The sequence below is a fragment of the Cnephaeus nilssonii genome, assembly GCF_951640355.1.
Source record: "Cnephaeus nilssonii genome assembly, chromosome: 3".
NCBI lineage: Eukaryota > Metazoa > Chordata > Mammalia > Chiroptera > Vespertilionidae > Cnephaeus > Cnephaeus nilssonii.
The window spans coordinates 94,434,802-94,453,815 of NC_137074.1; positions in this window are offsets into that span (position 1 = coordinate 94,434,802).

The window sequence follows — 19,014 nt, forward strand, 5'->3', positions numbered from 1 at the left end:
CTATCATAAAATAATTTAATAATAACTTAAATGATAGTAAGGTACCAAATATTGATTTTATTGGAAGAGAACCTTAATGCTATGATCAACTTTATTCTTTGCCTTATTCTAAGACAGCTTTCATTGTTTTAGCCAAGTTTAAGTAAAGTGTCTTCATTAATTCCAGAAGTGAAATTAGGTGGATTTTAAATGAGTAGGGTGTCTTATTAAAATAATGCTGAGCTACAATTTCCAATATGAATTAATATTTGATTTAGTCTCTTTATAAAATCATAAATTACTTTACTTTCTTCAGGTAAATCTTTCATTTCTTACATATAATAATGTCCTAGAAGCAGTGAATAAAGTAAAATAAAAATTGATATATGCTCTTTCTATAAAAGTATTTCTTCTAGCAGATGGCACTTCAAAAAATAAAATCTCAGCAATTTGAAAACTTGAATAAACTTAAACAAATATTCAGATTGCATCCTACATAAGTACCCTGAGATCCAAATAATTTAATTGATTTTCCTAGAATTAAGGTTAGTGCAAGACTGAAGTGAAAGTAGAACTCTTGGGATTAGAGGACTGTACCCAAACGCATGTGTGAATGAATTCTATGTAAAATAGGTCTAACAGAAAGAGGGAAGTTATCCAGGAAACATGCTTTTTTTAGTGCTGCCTCTTTAAAAAGTTGTGTAGTTTTAAAATTGTTAAACCACAACATGTTGCTTTGATAATGTCATGCACTTGTCTACTCTTTTGACATAGGAAGCAATGTAGAGTGAATAATATTTGGGTGGAATAGGTTTGTCTCGATTAGCATTCAATTTGGATATTTTCCCACTAATATCTTCTCTTACAAAGAGAGAAAATATTCTAGTGTCATAATTATAAACATGTTATAAAAATATATATGCAAGATAAGGAAGGATCTCACATTTTTAAGGCACTAATATGGGTCAGGCACATTATTAAGCATCTTACATATTTTGTTTCATAAGAACAACTTTTAAATGTTCAACATTTCAACTTTGCTTCTATTCTTTGTTGTTTTTTCAAAATCAAACATAACATGCAGTCTTCAATTCTTCGTGTCCAATTCACTTGTCAATCAATTTTAATCTACCTTCTGCTTATATTTATTGCATTGATATCAGTCTTTGACTTCCAGCACTCTCTTGTTAACATTACTAATGGCATTCATATTGTTCACTGTCTGTCCTCATGTTTGCAGCTCCGGATGCAGGAACCACAGATGTTTTATTCTTTTAGTAACAAAACTAATCCTCTCCTGTTTTCCATGATTTCATAAATTCTTGGCTTTTATCCTCCAAACTCACTAGCCAGTGTTAGTCTTATTCCATTGCTACATACTCTTTTTATTTTATTTTTCAATTATAGTTGAAATATAACATTACATTACTTTCAGGTGTACAACATAGTGATTAGACAATTGTATACCTTACAAAGTGATCAATAAATCTTGTACCTATCAGACACCATTCATATCTATTACAATACTAGAGGCCTGGTGCACAAAATTCGTGCACGGCTAGGGGGTGTCTCTCAGCCTGGCCTGCACCCTCTCCAATCTGGGATGCCTCAGGGGATGTCTGACTGCCGGTTTAGGCCCAACTGGCAGTCAGACATCCTTCTCACAATCCGAGACGGGTGGCTCCTAACCGCTCACCTGCCTGCCTGCCTGATTGCCGCTAACCACTCTACTTGCCTGCCTGGTCGCCCCTAACTGCCTCTATTTGCTGGCCTGATTGCCCCCTAACTGCCCCCCTGCAAGCCTGGTCACCCCTAACTGCCCCCCTGCTAGCCTGGTTGCCCCCTAACTTCCTTCCCCTGCTGGCCTAGTCACCCCCTAACTGGCCCCCTACCAGTCTGGTCACCCCTAACTGCCCTCCCCTGCTGGCCCAGTTGCCCCCAACTGCCCTCCCTTGCTGGCACAGTTGACCCCAACTGCCCTCCCCTGCAGGCCTGGTCACACCCAACTGTCCTCCCCTGTAGGCCTGGTCACCCCTAACTGCCCTTCCCTGCCATCCTGGTCACCCCCAACTGCCCTCCCCTGCTGGCCTGGTCACCCCTAACTGCCCTCCCCTGCTGGCCTGATCGCCCACAACTACCCTCCCCTGCTGGCCATCTTGTGGCAGCCATCTTTGACCACATGGGGGTGGCCATCTTGTGCGAGGGCATGAGGTCAATTTGCATATTACATATTAATTATATAGGATTTGAGAAAATCATATGGTTCTTAGCTTTTTCTGTCTGACTTATTTCACTTAGCATAATGTTCTCAAGGTCCATCCATGTTGTTGTAAATGGCATCATTTTATCCTTTCTTATGGCTGAATAGTATTCCATTGTGTATATGTACCACATCTTCTTTATCCAGTTCTCTATCGCAGGATACTTTGTTTACTCCAATGTCTTGACCACCATGAAAAATGCTGAAATGAACATAGGGGTTCATATATCTTTGAAAATACATGATTTTGAGTTTTTTTGGGTATATATCCAAGAAAGGGATTACTGGATTATATGGTAGCTCTATTCTCATTTTTTAAGGAATTGCCAGACTATTTTCCACAGAGGCTGTACCAGTCTACATTCCCACCAGCAGTGAATGAGGGTTTCTTTTTTCCCCACAACCTCTGTAACACTTGTTATTACTTATCTTCTTTATAAAAGCCACTCTAACACATGTGAGGTGGTATTTCATTGTAGATTGATTTGCATTTCCCTGATTGCCAATGAGGTTGAACATTGTTTCATATATCTATTGGCTATTTGTATGTCTTCTTGAGAGAGGTGTATTTCCAGGTTCTCTGCCAACTTTTTTATTGGATTGTTTGTTTGATGTTGAGTTTTGAGTTCTTTATATATTTTGGAAATTAAACCTTTTTAGGAGCAACTGTTTGCAAGTATCTCCCACTTGATCAGCTGCCTCTTTGTTTTTTGTTGTTTTTTTGTTTTGTTTTTAAATTACTTTATTGATTAAGGTATCACATATTTGTCATCAACCCCCTCCCCCGTTCCCTTCCCAAACCCCCCCCCCACACACACACACAAGTCCCCCTCCCCCTGTTGTCCGTGATCACTGGTTAGGCTCATATGCAAGCACACAAGTCCTTTGGTTGATCTATCTTCCTTGTCCCCACCCTCCCCTACCTTCCCTCTGAGGTCTGACAGTCTGATCAATGCTGTTCTTGTTCTTCAGTCTATGTTGTTCATCTTTTCCCCTAGATGAGTGAGCTCATGTGATACTAGGAATACACTTATAGGAACCGAAAATGAGACAAGCAATAATAGTTATGCTGAGAGGCAAATGAATCAGTCTATAATGAGTTTCTTTCTGGGCTAACAGTTCTTTTGAGTCCCGGTTTCTATGTCCAACAGTTGTTAATGTGTTCATAACAGCAATGATATTTCAGTTCTGGATGGTGGACAAATGGTGGTATTGCAGGTCCGACCCTCTCTGGTTTGGTCCTGGGCAATTGCAGTGATGCATATCTGCTGACTGCTAGTATGGCAAGGCATCGTCAGCGTCTTCCATCTCTGGACTGTTTCTCTTCTGACTTCATGGCTGGAGCACTCCTGTCAATTCCTCTCTGTTGCAGGAATCCACATGTCTCGGAGTTGTTTTCTGAAAATATACAAACATATTCTCGACCAAAAGTTAATAAAGGAATATTTTCTATAAATTTGACATGCGATCCTTTTTCATTTTTTTGCCCAAATGATTTTCCTTTGGCTTGTTTTGACACCATGTATGTTTTACCTGGGTGACTTGCTGTTAGCATTACAAAGAAAGTTAATTTTCTAAAGTAAAAATTTTCTAGATGTAATTTATTTGCAGGATATTTTTCCTTACATGATATTCTTCTACTATCCCCCCTTTTTTGGTTTAAATATTGGGAGGCTTTTGGAAATTTTATGCTGTAATCTTGATAGCTTTTGCCTCTTTGTTTTGTTGCCTGTTTCTTTTGCTGTGCAGAAGCTTTTTAGTTTGATATAGTCTCATTCATTTATTTTTGTCTTTACTTCCTTTGCCTTTGAGGTCAAGTTCATAAAATATTCTCTACAACCAAGGTCATATATTTGTTACCTATATTTTCTTCTATATAACTTATTGTTTGAGGTCTTATCTTTAGGTCTTTGATCCATTTTGAGTTAATTTTTGTACATGGGGACAAACTGTAATTCAATTTCATTCATTTGCATGTGGCTTTCCAGTTTTCCCAGCATCATTTATTGAAGAAACTCTTTTTATTCCATTGAGTGTTTCTGGCTCCTTTATTGAAAAATATCTGTCCATATATATGTGGTTTTATAGCTGTACTGTCTATTCTGTTCCATTGATCTGTATGTCAGTTTCTCTGCCAATACCGTGCTGTTTTATTATTGTAATTCTGTAGTATAATTTGAAGTTAAGTAGCATGATACCTCCAGCTTTGTTCTATTTTCTCGGGATTATTTTGGCTATTCAGAATCTTTCGTGGTTCCATACAAATCTTATGATTTCTTGTTCTATTTCTTTAATAAAAAAGATTGGGATTTTGATGAGGATTGCATTAAATCTGTATATTGCAGACATATGTAACACTTCAATCAATAAAGAAAAAATTATTTTAAAAAATCTGTATATTGCTTTGAGTAATATGACCATTTTAACTATGTTGATTCTTCCAATCCATGAATGCAGAATATTTTTTCTACTTTGTTGTGTCTTTTTCAATCTCTTTTAATAATGCTTTGCAATTTTCAGTATACAGGTTTTTCATGTTCTCTGTTAAGTTTATTCCTAGGTATTTTATTCTTTTGGTTAAAATTGCTAAAGGAATGCTTTTTCATTTATTTTTTGAAGTTTTGTTAGTATACAGGATGGCAATGGATTTTTGCACATTGATTTTGTATCCTGAAACTTGACTGTTTTTGTTTATTGTTTCTAATAGTTTGGTTTTTTTGTGTGTGTGGAGTCTTTAGGATTTCCTATATACACAATCATGTCATCTGCAAAAAGTGACAGTTTTACTTCTTTCTTCCCTATATGGATGCCTTTTATTTCTTTCTCTTGCCTTATTGCTCTGGTTAGCACAATGTTAAATGAGTGGTGAGAGTGGATCATTGTTCCTAATCTTAAAGGAAAAGCTTTCAGTTTTTCACCACTGAGTATGACATTAGCTGAAAGTTTATCATAAATGCCTTTATTATGTTGAGGTACTTTTCTTCTATACCTATTTTATTGAATGTCTTAATCATAAATGGATGTTGTATATTATCAGATACTTTCTCTGCATCTATTGATAAGATCATATAATATTTATCCTTTCTTTTGTTAATGTGGTGTGGTGCATTACATTGATTGATTTGCATAGGTTGAACCATCCTTGTGCCCCTGGAATGAACCCCACTTGATTGTGATGTATTACTTTTTGGATGTACTGTTGTATTCTATTTGAAAGTATTTTGTTTAGGATTTTTGCATCTGTAATAATCAGAGATATTGGTTTATAGTTTTCTTTTTTTGTGTTACCTTTGCCAGGGCTCGGTATCAGGGTCATATTGGCCTCATAGAATGTGCTAGGAAGTATTGCCTCTTCTTTAATTTTTTGGAAGAGTTTGAGAAGACTAGATTTTAAATCTTCTTTGAATGTTTGGTAGAATTCACTGGTGAAGCCAAATGGTCCTGAACTTTTATTTTTTGGGAGGTTTTTGATGGTTGTTTCAATTTCCTCACTGCTATTGTGTCTATTAAGATTTTCCAATTCTTCATGATTTAGTCTAGGAAGGTTATATAATTCTAGGAAAGTTATCCATTTCTTCTAGGTTATTGAGTGTGGTGGCATATAGTCTTTCATTTCTCTTCTCCCATGTCTGATTTTGTTTATATGGATCTTTTTCCTTTCTTTAAACTTGTGAGTATGTTGTTTAATCTCCATGTATTTGTGGGCTTCTTTATTTCCTTTTTGCAGTTGATTTATAATTTCAAGTCTAATCAATGGTTTGCCAATTTTATTAATATTTTAAAAGAACCAGCTTTGTTTTATTAACTTTTTCTATAGCAATTTTGTCCTCCATTTCATTTAATTCTGCTCTAAATTTTATTATTTCCTTTCTTCTGCTGACTTTAGGTTGCTTTTGTTCTTTTTTTTTCTTATACTTTAAGATATTATGTTAGGTTGTTTAATTGGGATTCCTCATTCTTCTTGAGATAGGCCTATAATGATATAAACTTCCCTCTTATTACTGCTTTCACTGCATCCCAGAACTTTTGATATTATGTATTGTCATTCTCATTTGTATCTACATACCTTTGGATCTCATCTTTTATTTCTTCTTTGACCCAGTCATTTTTTAGTAGTACTAGTATGTTGTTTAATTTCCACATATTTGTGGATTTCTTTATTTCCTTTTTTCAGTTAATTTCTAATATCAAGGCACCATGGTCAGAGAACACGCTTGGTATAATTTCAATCTTCTTGAATTTGTAGTGCTAGTTTTGTGACCCAACATAAGGCCTATCCTTGAGAATGTCCCATGTGCACTGGAGAAGAATGTGTAATCTGATGTTCTGGGATGAAAGGTTGTAGGAATGTCAGTTATGTCCATTTTGTTTAGTGTTTCATTTAAGGATGATATTTCTTCTGCCTGCCAGCCTGATCACCCCCTAACCAATCCCCTGTCAGCCTGGTCGACACCTAACTGCTCCCCTGCAGGCCTGGTCACCCCCAACTATCCTCCCCTGCTGGCCTGGCCCCCCACAACTGCCCTGCCCTGCTGGCCCAGTAACCCCTAACTGCCTTCCCTTGCCAGCCTGGTTGCCCCCAAGTGCCCTCCCCCCCTGCAGGCCTGGTCCCTTCCAACAGCCCTCCCCTGCTGGTCTGGTCTCCCACAACTGCCCTCCTCTGCTGGCCCGGTCACTCCTAACTGCCTTCCCTTGCTGGCCTGATCGCCCACAACTGCCCTCCCCTGCAGGCCATCTTGTGGCGGCCATCTTGTGTCCACATGGGAGCAGCCATCTTTGACCACATGGGGGTGGCTATCTTGTGTGTTGGAGTGACAGTCAATTTGTATATTAATCTTTTATTAGATAGGATATCATGTCATCTGCAAATAATGACAGTTTTGCTTCTTCTTTTCCAATTTGGATACTTTTTATTTATTTTTGTTGGCTGATCGCTATGGCTAACACTTGCAGTACTATGTCAAATAGGAGTGGTAAAAGTGGGCATCCCTGTCTTGTTCCTGTTCTTAGGGGAAATGGTTTTAGTTTTTTCCCATTGAGTATGTTCTTGGATTTAGGTTTGTCATATAAGGCTTTTATTATGTTGAGTTATGATCCCTCTATTACCACTTTGCTGAGAGTTTTTATCAAGAAAGGGTGCTGGATTTTGTCAAATGCTTTTCTGCTTCAATTGATACAGTAGTTTACTCTTAATGTCCTTAATTAGATGCTACATTTCCAGGATTTAAGATTGGTTATTTTTTAAAGTTTCAATCTCTTTGGTAGAGTACTGGTTTTGTTCATTGATTTGTTTTCTGAGTGCATTGAATTCCCTGTCTGTATTTTCTCACATCTCATTGAGTATTTTCAGAACTGCAGTCTTGAAATATGTATTATTTATGTAACATATTTCCATGTGTTCCAGCCCACTTTCTTGGGATTTCTCATTTTCTTTCTGGTCATTCTCATTACTGTGGTTATTCACAGTATTTGCTGTTCTTTGCTTTCAGATTTATCTCTGAAGAGGTCTTTCTACTATTATCCAGTTACTGGCACTTAATCACAAGATCCTTTACCTCTGTATCTTCCGTAAGACAATACAGCTGTGTTGCTTGGAGGTAGGATTTATTTTGCCCTCACCTTATTGGTGACCCCTGACCTCCATGGGATTCCACTCCAAGCACCTGTCCCAGGGATCAGTTACAGAGGGAAACAAGAGCTACTACAATAGCTCTTGATTTACAGATAATATGCTCCTGTGCCAGGACTGAACAGCAGACCCTGAGCAATGGATGAATGGATTACTCTGACACACATTTCTATGAAAGAGAAGGCTAAGGGGCTGCTTGGCAGGAGGCACCAAAATAGCCCCAATTGCCTGCCTCCTTAGGCTTTTATTGTAACAACAGCTTGAACTAAAATTAACTTCTAGATACAATCAGCAAGGTAAGTATCCTTGATAAAGCACATGCTTCTACAAGGTTGGGTTTAAAGACTAAACATAGAAATTCCAGCAAAACACCCAGGAACTTGAACTTGTTTGGAAAAGTCAAGGCAGGGGCTGCTGCCTTTGGCAAGGTTCCCCTAGAGGCCCCTGGCCTTTCAGAGAATCCTCCTTACAAACTTTCCAACCACGTCCTGTGCTTCCCCACTGTCCTGTACCCAACTGCAAGGGCAATGGGAGGCAAGTTTTGGGAATCAAAGTGAAGGCAGGGCTCAGTGGTTCTATTTCTGTCTGAAACACCACTGATGCCCTAACAGTGGAGAGCCGCCTGGCAGATCCCCATGCTCTGTCAGACATCTGTTGACTCAGACACTGTTTATACACTGTTTGCTCGCTCACCACTCACCCTGCTGGTCTGAACCTACCTTCTCCAGCAACTCCCTGTTCCTCCTGGCCAAAGGAAATGGCTGATACTGCCAACTTTCTTCCCTCTCCCATCTGGGAAAGTCACGAGCTCCTGGCTGTAGGGCTGCATCTGCAGGTCATCTGCACTTTCCTCCCTTCTAGTCTCCCCATTTATTTGCAGTTGCTGACCTTTTGATGTTTCAATGTGTGGGTTTCTCTGTCATGCATCTGTGTTGAGCAGGGATTTCTTTGAATTATAGTTGGTTAACTTGTTGAAATTTTACAGGGAGGGGACAAAGTGCACTCTCACACAACCATTCTTCTGAGGTCACTCTGGATGTTGAATTTAAAGAGTTATGTGTGATTACTAGTAGAGATAAAGAAATTACATTATGATTATAATATTCTAATAATATAATTTGCTCTTTGATGATTTTTTTATTGGTTAAGGTGTTACACATGTGTCCTTACCCCCCCTATTGCCCCCCCACTCCCCCACTCATGCCCTCACTCCCCTTGGTAACCTCAGTCTTTTCTACTTTTTTTCTGGAATTTCATTAGTCTACACTGTAATTTCTCTGTCTTCCAAATAGCCTATCTAGAAGTAGATTAATCAGTTCTAGTCAGAAAAAAACATATCTGACTAGATTATTCCAAACAGTTCTTATTCAGCTAAACAAGGCTCTGAGTGACATTAGTAAAAATATCTTCATAGCCCTAGCCAGTTTTGCTAAGTGGTTAGAGCATCAGCCCATGCACTGAAGGGTTGCTGGTTTGATTCCCAGTCAAGGGCATGTACCTTGATTGCAGGCTCCATCCTCAGCTCCAGTTGAGGTGCTTGCAAGCGGCAACTAATTGATGTGTCTCTCTCACATCAATGATTCTCTCTCTGTGTCTCTCCCCACTTCCACTCTCTCTTAAAAAAAGATATTTTCATAAACATAAAATTGTAGAAATATAATTGAATATCATTCCTTCAGGCAATTGGTGTTAACCACAAAACTTATTAGAACTGGTTGTAATACTCAGATAACTTATTAGTGTTTCTCAACCCAAGAGGAGTTTCCTCCCAAAAAGCATTTGAAAAATAGAAGGGCTAGTTTTGGTTGTCACAATGACTTGTGAGTCAGTTTAGAATTAACTATTCAGGTGGCCTTGTCTTCTAAGTGCCTGCAATATGCTGAAAAGTACCTGCTAAAAATCACCCTTCCTCAAATACCAATTTATTGTAAAAACTATGAATTTAGAGATCAGGAAATTAACAATAGAAACAAATTACTGTTAGAAACAAAATTGAAATTATCTTTGACTGTAATGCTGAAGAACTATATAAGGGTAATAGAGGTACAGTTCACAAATTCATGCACCAGTGGGGTCCCTCAGCCTGGTCTGTGGGATCTGGCCAAAACTGGCTCTCTGATATCCCCCTAGGGGTCCCAGATTGCGAGAGCATGCAGGCCAGGCCAAGGGACCCCACTGATGCACGATCAAGGCCGGGGAGGAACGTGGGAGGTTGGCCAGCCAGGGAGGGACCGTGGGAGGACTCCAGGACATGTCCAGCTCATCTTGCTCAGTCCCAATGATCGGCTGGGTCCCAGCAGAAAGCTAACCTACCGGTGGGAACATCTGCTTTCTGGTGGTCAGTGCATGTCATAGCAAGCGGTTGAGCAGACTTCACATATCATTAGCATTACGCTTTGATTGGTTGAACAGCTAACCACTGGACTACCAGACACTTAGCATATTAGGCTTTTATTATATAGGATCATTACTTTCAAGAATGATTTTATATTTCCACTAGAAGCCCGGTGCACGAAATTCGTGCATGGCGGGGGGTTGTCCCTCAGCCCAGCCTGTACCCTCTCCAATCTGGGACTCCTGGAGGGATGTCCGACTGCCCGTTTAGGCCCGATCCCACCAGGATCGGGCCTAAACGGGCAGTCGGACATCCCTCTCACAATCCAGGACTGCTGGCTCCCAACTGCTTGCCTGCCTGCCTTCCTGATTGCCCCTAACTGCTTCTGCCTGCCAGCCTGATCACCCCCTAACCACTCCCCTGCCAGCCTGGTTGATGCTTAACTGCTTCCCTGCCAGCCTGTTTGCCCCCAACTTCCCTCCTCTGCCAGCCTGGTCACCCCTAACTGCCTTCTCCTGCAGGGTTGATCACCTCCAACTGCCCTCCCTTGCAAGCCTGGTCCCTCTCAACTGCCCTCCCTTGCAGGCCTGGTCCCTCACAACTGCCCTCCCTTGCAGGCTGGGTGCCTCCCAACTGCCCTCTCCTGCTGGCCATCTTGTAGTGGCCATCTTGTGTCCACATGGGGGAAGGATCTTTGACCACATGGGGGCAGCTGTATTGTGTGTTGCAGTGATGATCAATCTGCATATTACTCTTTTATTAGATAGGATAGAGGCCTGGTACAGGGGTGGGGGCCAGCTGGTTTGCCCTGAAGGGTGTCCTGGATCAGGGTGGGGTTCCCTTGGGGCTTGGGGCGGCCTAAGCGAGGGGCCTGTGGTGGTTTGCAGGCCGGCCACGCCCCCTGGCAACCCAAGCAGAGGCCCTGGTATCTGGAATTTATTTTCTTTCTACAATTGAAACTTTGTAGCCTGGAGCGGAGCCAAGCCTGCTATTCCCTCCGGGGTGGCAGCCATTTCTGTGGCAGTTAATTCACCTTCTACAATTGAAACTTTGTAGCCTTAAGCGGGTGAGCCCAGCCAGGGTGTGCGGAAAGCTTTGCTTCCCCTGTTGCCGCCGGCAACCCTGGCCTGCTCTCTCAGCTCCTTTCTGCCGCCATTTGTTTGAATTTGTTTACCTTCTATAATTGAAACTTTGTAGCTTGAGTGGAGGCTTAGGCCTGCAACGGCTATGGGAAAGCTTGGCTTACTCTGTTACCTGGGAAACCTTGCTCTCTGTGGCTGTAGCCATCTTGGATTGGGGTTAATTTGCATACTCGCCCTGATTGGCTGTTGGGCGTGGCTTGGCTGATGGGTGTGGTTTATGTAGCGGAGTGATGGTTAATTTGCATATTCCCATTTTATTAGAGAGGATTCCATTTATCAGACCCATATGAAAAAAATTATTAGTTAGTTATAGGTACAAGAAGTTTCAAATTCCTCCTTATTCTTGTCCTCTCTTGACTATGGCCTTCCCATGTATTCCTCCTCCAAGAAAATCTTTGTCATGCATTTTTACTATACTAGAGTCCCATTTTTGTGGTGGTAAGATATAGGGCTATGTCTTGGGTGTCTAACACAAGTGTTTCTCTGGTGGCATAGTATTGTTTCCTCCACTCCCATCCCTGGCTTCAGAGCTTCCAATCAATTTCCTCAAAACCCTGACCCCTGTTGATAAGGTATTTTCCCCCCATAGATAAGGTAGGAAAGTTGGAATGTGCTGGACACACAGGAATTCCTTTTCCAAGAAAAGGTAACCTCTGGCAATAACTGACCCTGGAAAAAATATTTTTAATAAAGACCACTCTGAATGTAACAAAAATTATCCTTCACTTTGTGAGAACCAGAAAGGTAGAACTCCTGAAGATATTCTGATGCTATTCTCTATTCAGTGTTTCATTAAAATTACCATGTAAGTGTTCCTTTCAGTTAATGGCTCCAGTGACTTCTTTGGTTAACCAAACCTCAGTTCCTGGATCTCTCTTGATGTGCCTGTCACTCCAGATTCTAAAGTAGCTGTTTGTCCTGTTACATCTGTTTCTTGATGGGTTCAGAGAAGTCTTTTTGTTTTTTTAATTTTCTTGTTGTAAGACCAGGAGTGATAACCTCTAAGCTATTTACTTGTTGGACTTAACTAGTCAGAGCTGCAAGTGAAAAGCTCGAATTTTCCCTTTAACTTTTCTAAATTTCTATCTCTTGTTTAGGGAGAACAAATAATTGGAATTCTAACATATCTAAATTACTTATAAATATGTTTATGACCTTTTAAAAAGAAATGCAGTGGGGGATATGAAAAGCAAACCTCTACAAAAAGCCCAGTGGTTCTGGAAAATTAGCCTAAAAGAACTGCTAAGCAAGTAATTACTAAAAATGTTAAATGTGAAAAGGGAAAAAAAATACAAACAATAGGTTAATATTAATTGTTCTTAAGAGAGGCATGTGTGTATATGTGTGCAATTTATTATTTATATGTGTGTGCTGTGCACTAAACTTTGTCTCCCCAAAATACATACATTGGAGCCCTAATTCTCAGTGTGACAATGTCTGGAGATAGGATCTTTAAGAGGCAATTAAGGTTACATGAGATCTTAAAGGTATGACCCTATTCTAATAGGACTTTGGATTGACAAGGAGATCTCTCTCTTCTCTCTCTTGCCCTCTCCACCATCCCACCATGTGAGGACACAGTAAAAAGGCGGCTGCCTATAAGCCAGGAAGAGAGCTGCCAGAACCTCTGGGACTTCCTAGCCTCCAGAACTATGAGAAAACAAATCCTTGCTGTTTAAGCTATCTAGACTATGGTATTTTGTATGGCAGCTTGAGACAACTAAGACAAATATACACTGAGTGGCCAGCTTATTATGATCTCTGAATGCATAATAATCTGGCCACTCAGTATATATATATATATATATATATATATACACACACACACACACTAGAGGCCCGGTGCATGAATTTGTGCATGGGTGGGGTCCAGCCAGCCTGGCCAGGGGGAGGGGACATGGGTGATTGGCTGGCCTGCCTGCTGGTCGAACTCCTGGTTGAGGGGACAATTTGCATATTAGCATTTTATTATATAGGATATACACTGAGTGGTCAGATTATTATGTGTTCAGAGATCATAATAAGCTGGCCACTCAGTGTATATTTGTATGAAAATAACATTTTACATTTTTCTTGGGTGAATACTTAGGAGTGGCTTGCTGGGTCATAGGTGCATATTTAACGTTATAAGAAGTGTTGATAATTTCTGATTTGAGGTAAAATAATATAAGTATACTCTACCCTCTCTTCTTTCTACAGAATGAAGGTAAAAACAAGGACAAGAGACAAGAGTTAGCACTTAAAATTTTTAAAAGTAGCTAGTGTCAGACTGATTGGGGAAAATCAGAATTGCAATAATCCCCTTTTTCTGCCAGTAGCAATCATTGTCAGGGGCAGAGAGAACTCTTGAAGTTGGAAAGGGATTGCTTGGCAGTGCTCAGTGGCAGTAGAAGCAATGTAGGTTACTTCAACTATGAGCAAGGGGTGTCTTCCTCTCTGACTGAACAAGTTATGGTCCCTAAATTGTGCAGCCAACCCCTGTTGGGCTTTTTCCCCTTTTCTGACTTTTTGAATCTTAGCCCTGATGCAGGTACAAATGCAGGAGTGCATGGAAGAGAAGGGTAAATAAAGTTCCTTATTTCTCTCTGGCAGAAAATAAGAGCCCCAGGGAACCAGAAAATACTAGAGATACATTGGAGAGGGAAAAGCTCCTGACAGTGATGCATGAAATATTTTTAGTAGACCTCTGGGCTCAGCCCTGAGGTGTGCATGAATGGATTTGATATTATATAGCATACAACATACTGTGAACACTGAACTAGTGTTAGACCATTACTTTGATTACAAACTGGCCACAGGGCAAGCAAATTCCCAAAAGATCAGAATAGTATTGCAAAGACTTTAAAAATGGAATGACTATTGAAATTATTGAAATTTAAACTCTTGAAAATCTAAGAGAAACTTGAGGCCTAATTGCCACCAGGCCAATTGTCTGCTAAACCAAAAAATACCATTGTTTTCCATAGGACTTAAACATGATCAGAATCTTATAACATAAAGTCACAATATGAAAAATATTAAAAACTATACACAACATAATTTAAAACCATAATAAAATGGATTTTTCTGTGTATTCACCAAAATAGACCGTGTTATGCATAATAATCCAAACTAATAACAAATTTAAAACTCAAGTCATGTAAAATTATTCTCTGGCGATATGAAATTTACAATAAGATAATAGCAAAATCTTCAAACACTTTGAAATAAAACACATACTTCCAAAAATTCATGTCACTTTGAATAATTTGAAAATGTTTGCACTGAAGAAAAATAGAACTATAGCATATAAAAATTATGGGATACAGTTAAAGCAATGCTTAAAGCAACGCTTAAAGGAAAATATATATCATTAAGTGCTTTTATTAAAAAAGAAGAAAGGTCTCAAATCAATAATTTAAGCTTCTCCCTCACAAAACTAGTAAGGAAGAACAAAAAATTCAAGTATGAAGGAAACAATGAAGATGAGAGGGGAAAAACAAAAGAAAAGAAAACAACCAAAGAAACTTAAAGTTGGTTAACTGAAAAAAAATCAATAAAATGAATGAACCTCCAGCAAAATGGAAAACAAAAGTTGAAAGAAAAAATTAAAATTATGAGAAATAAAAGATATAATATTACTACAGATTCTGCAGACATTAAAAATCTATGATGTACACTAATTCTTAAAAAATAAAGAAAGAAAGAAACACACCACAATAACCACAATTCACTCAAAATTAAATGCATAGCCAGGATAACCCTAGATTTAGTAATGAAGTTGAATTTGTCATTTAAAATCTTCCCCCAAAACCCTTGCTGATTGACTATAAACACTTAGTCTCACAGGTTATGGGCTTAATGCATAATGATGCTTCTCGTGTTTTTACTGTGTTTATTAGTTTTTCTTTTATGTTTTTCCTTTCCCTTCATGAGGCTGCCATGAGTTTTCATCAGTGCCCTAAGGGCAGTAGGACTCATTACCCTTTCCCTACACACTAAGGCTTCTCTTCTGTAGTGGAGTGTTTGTCCCCTCCTCAATGGCTGCTGCTCTCCTCACCAAGTCTGCACCAGAGTGGCCACTGTTGGGCTCTTTCCAAGTTTTTCTATGTCCCAAGATGGTTCATGGAGGAAAAAGCCTTCAAGAGGTGATGGATTCCCCTAGTTTCTGCCACAGCCAGGGTTGTACACTGCTCTGGCAGCCCACACTCAGTCTTCACCAGTGGGTCAGCTTTTTTAGCTCAACCCTGGTCTGATCTCTCTCCGCAGGCGCCATCACAATTTAGAATGTGGGCCAGTGGGTTACTTTGCAAACTCAGGTCTCCAAAAGGTTGGGAAAAGTTGTGAATTCAAAGTTAGTCTGTGAAAGGGCAGAGCAGGACAGCACAGAATGTACTGTACCCTCCATCCTGTGTAACTATGTATATGACTCCTTTTTCTTAGAAAACCCCGAGAATGTAACAGTTGCATAAACCTGCCAATAGGAATGTAGAGAAGTAGACTCAGTCCAAATTAGGCAATCTCTGTAACCCACGTCACTTCCCTAAGCCCACCCAAATGACCAACCCTTTATAACCTACCGCTCTCCCGGGGTTCGCTCTCTTTGGTCTCACTGCTATGCCAGAAAGAGGCCGGGAGCCAAACCCGGGTTTGAATAAAGACTCTTTGCTTTTGCATCGGAGAAAAGGCTCCCTGGTGGTTGATTATTGGGGACCCCGAACTCTGGGCATAACAGTCTGGCTCCTTCCTGTCAAGGTGGGAAAGACCTTTCTTCTTGCAATCTATATTCTGGGGCAAATGCTTGAGACTGAACTGCTTTCTTTCCTTAGCATGTTTTATAAATCTTCCTCTATCTGTTAACGTAACTGTCCTTCATTTTTGCAGTGTTTTACAATTTTTTCTTAATATGGAGTTATACTATATTATGTAGTCAATTCCTAACTAATGGTCACAAATTATTCTGCTTTTCAATCAAGCATTGCTCTATAGAAGCCTTTGGAAATATATCCGTGTGGTTATTTCAGTAGCATAAATACACGGAACTTGAGGTGGCGGTACAATCTGAACTGTCATCCTAAAATTCAAGTCTCATTACTAGTATGTTCCTCCCACCTTACAGTTCTTCATTTTCCCCTCATAGCTAAATCAAAATACCTTTTCTTCTTCATTATCTACCTCTAATCTATATTTCTAGCACTTCCATATCTTCCATGGAATGTAACGCTTTCAGGAACATGAAAATATCCAATAGTTCTTTCTCACAACAACTCTTCAAACCTATGCTATATTATTTCATTCCACAGAGATTCCCTCATAAAATTTGATTCTTCATTATGCTTATTGTTTTTATTGTGTATAAGAAACAACTAGATGGCAATTAGTCCAACATCTTGTGACACTGTTGTTAAAGACCTGTCCACTAAGTTGTTCAAAGAACCATTTACATAATGAATTTCTCTTTATATGTAAGGCCAGGAAAAGTTTATTTTTCTTCTCCTTATAAATGTATTTACCTGCTTTTCATTAGATGAAGAAAACATTATAACTGCCTGCTCTCCATTTCTATTTTGATTTACAGGATGTCTTAGTTAAATATGGTGTTCTGAGTTACAATGCCAGCTTCTATTTTATTGGTATCTCTTTCTAAAAGATTATTGGCCAATCATATTATACTAGAGGCCCGGTGCATAAAATTCATGCACGGGGCGGGGGGTGTCCCTCTGGCCAGCCTGCACCCTCTCCAATCTGGGACCTCTTGAGGGATGTCTGACTGCCCATTTAGACGGGCAGTCAGACATCCCTCTCACAGTCCTGGACTGCTGGCTCCTAACTGCTCGCCTGCCTGCCTTCCTGATTGCCCCTAACCACTTCTGCCTGCCAGCCTGATCACCCCCTAACAACTATTCTGCCAGCCTGATTGATGCCTAACTGCTCCCCTGCCAGCCTGTTTGCCCCTAACTGCCCTCCCCTTTAGGCCTGGTCATCCCTAACTGCCCTCCCCTGCAGGCCTGGGTCCCACCCAACTGCCCTTCCCTGCAGGCCCGGTCACCCCCAACTTCCCTCCTCTGTCAGCCTGGTCACCCCTAACTGCCCTCCCCTGCAGGCTTGATTGCCCTCAACTGCCCTCCCTTGCAGGCCTGGTCCCTCCCAACTGCCCTCCCCTGCTGGCCATCTTGTGCCGGCCATCTTCTGTCCACATGGGGGCAGGATCTTTGACCATATGGGGTCAGCCATCTTGTGTGTTGGAGTGATGATCAATCTGCATATTACTCTTTTATTAGATAGGATAGAGACCTGGTGCATGGGTGGGGGCCAGCTGGTTTGCCTTGAAGGATATCCCGGATCAGGGTGGGAGTTCCCTTGGGGTGTGGGGCCGCCTGGGAGAAGGGCCTGTGGTGGTTTGCAGGCCAGCCATGCCCCCTGGAGACCAAAGCAGAGGCCCTGGTATCTGGGATTTATGTATCTTCTACAATTGAAACTTTGTAGCCTGGAGCGGAGCCAAGCCTCCTGCTCGCTCTGTGGCCAGCAGCCATTTCTGTTGGAATTTATGTATATCTATAATTGAAACTTTGTAGCCTGGAGCAGAGGCCTAAGCCAGCCAGGGCTGCAGAATCTTTGCTTCCTCCATTGCCAGGGGCAACCCTTGCCTCCTGCTCTTTCCAGCTCAGTGGCTGCCACCATTTCTGTTTGGATTTGTTTACTTTCTATAATTGAAACTTTGTAGCCTTGAGTGGAGGCTTAGGCCGGGAAGGGCAGGCGGAAAGCTTGGCTTCCTTTGTTACCAGGGAAACCCAAGCCTCCCTCCTGCTCTCTGTGGCTGTAGCCATCTTGGTTGGGTTTATTTGCATATTTGCTCCTGATTGGCTTGTGGGCATGGCTTGTGGGTGTATCAGAGTTAGGGTCAATTTGTATATTACTCTTTTATTAGGTAGGACAAGGCACTATGCTAATTATAACACAAAGACAAAAAAAACCACACACAAACATTTCTGTTCTTATGCTGCTTACTTACATCTGGTTTGGGAATAAAAATGCTTTAAAATTCCAAAAAATGGAATACAATATAAAGCATAAGATTTTGCCGAAACCGGTTTGCCTCAGTGGATAGAGCGTCGGTCTGCGGACTGAAGGGTCCCAGGTTCGATTCCGGTCAAGGGCATGTACATTGGTTGCGGGCACATCCCCGGTGGGGGGTGTGCAGGAGGCAGCTGGTCGTTGTTTCTCTCTCATCGATGTTTCTAGCTCTCTATCCCTCTCCCTTCCTCTCTGTGGAAAATCAATAAAATATATTAAAAAAAATAAAATAAAAAATAAAGCATAAGATTTCAGGAAAGTAGATTACTATGACATGGAATAGGTTTTCAAAATGTCAGAAATTTTTATTCTTAATAGTTAATGAATTAGATTGAGGTTAGGGTTAGGAATAAGAAGCATGAGAGTATGAATATGTTTGCAAGGCATGTTTAAAGGACAGTAATAAGGTTATTTATAAACAAAAAAATTAAAGTTAATTTTTCATTTGCCTTTGGATAAAATTAATAGAAAGTATTGGTCATAATAAGACTTTAAGATTGGAATCTTATAAAATCAAATGTTGTGAATTATTAAAACATTAGACTAAAAATATCTGTAAGATAATGTAAAGGGAGTTGCAGAACATTTATATTCTAATGATTATGAAACCAGGAGA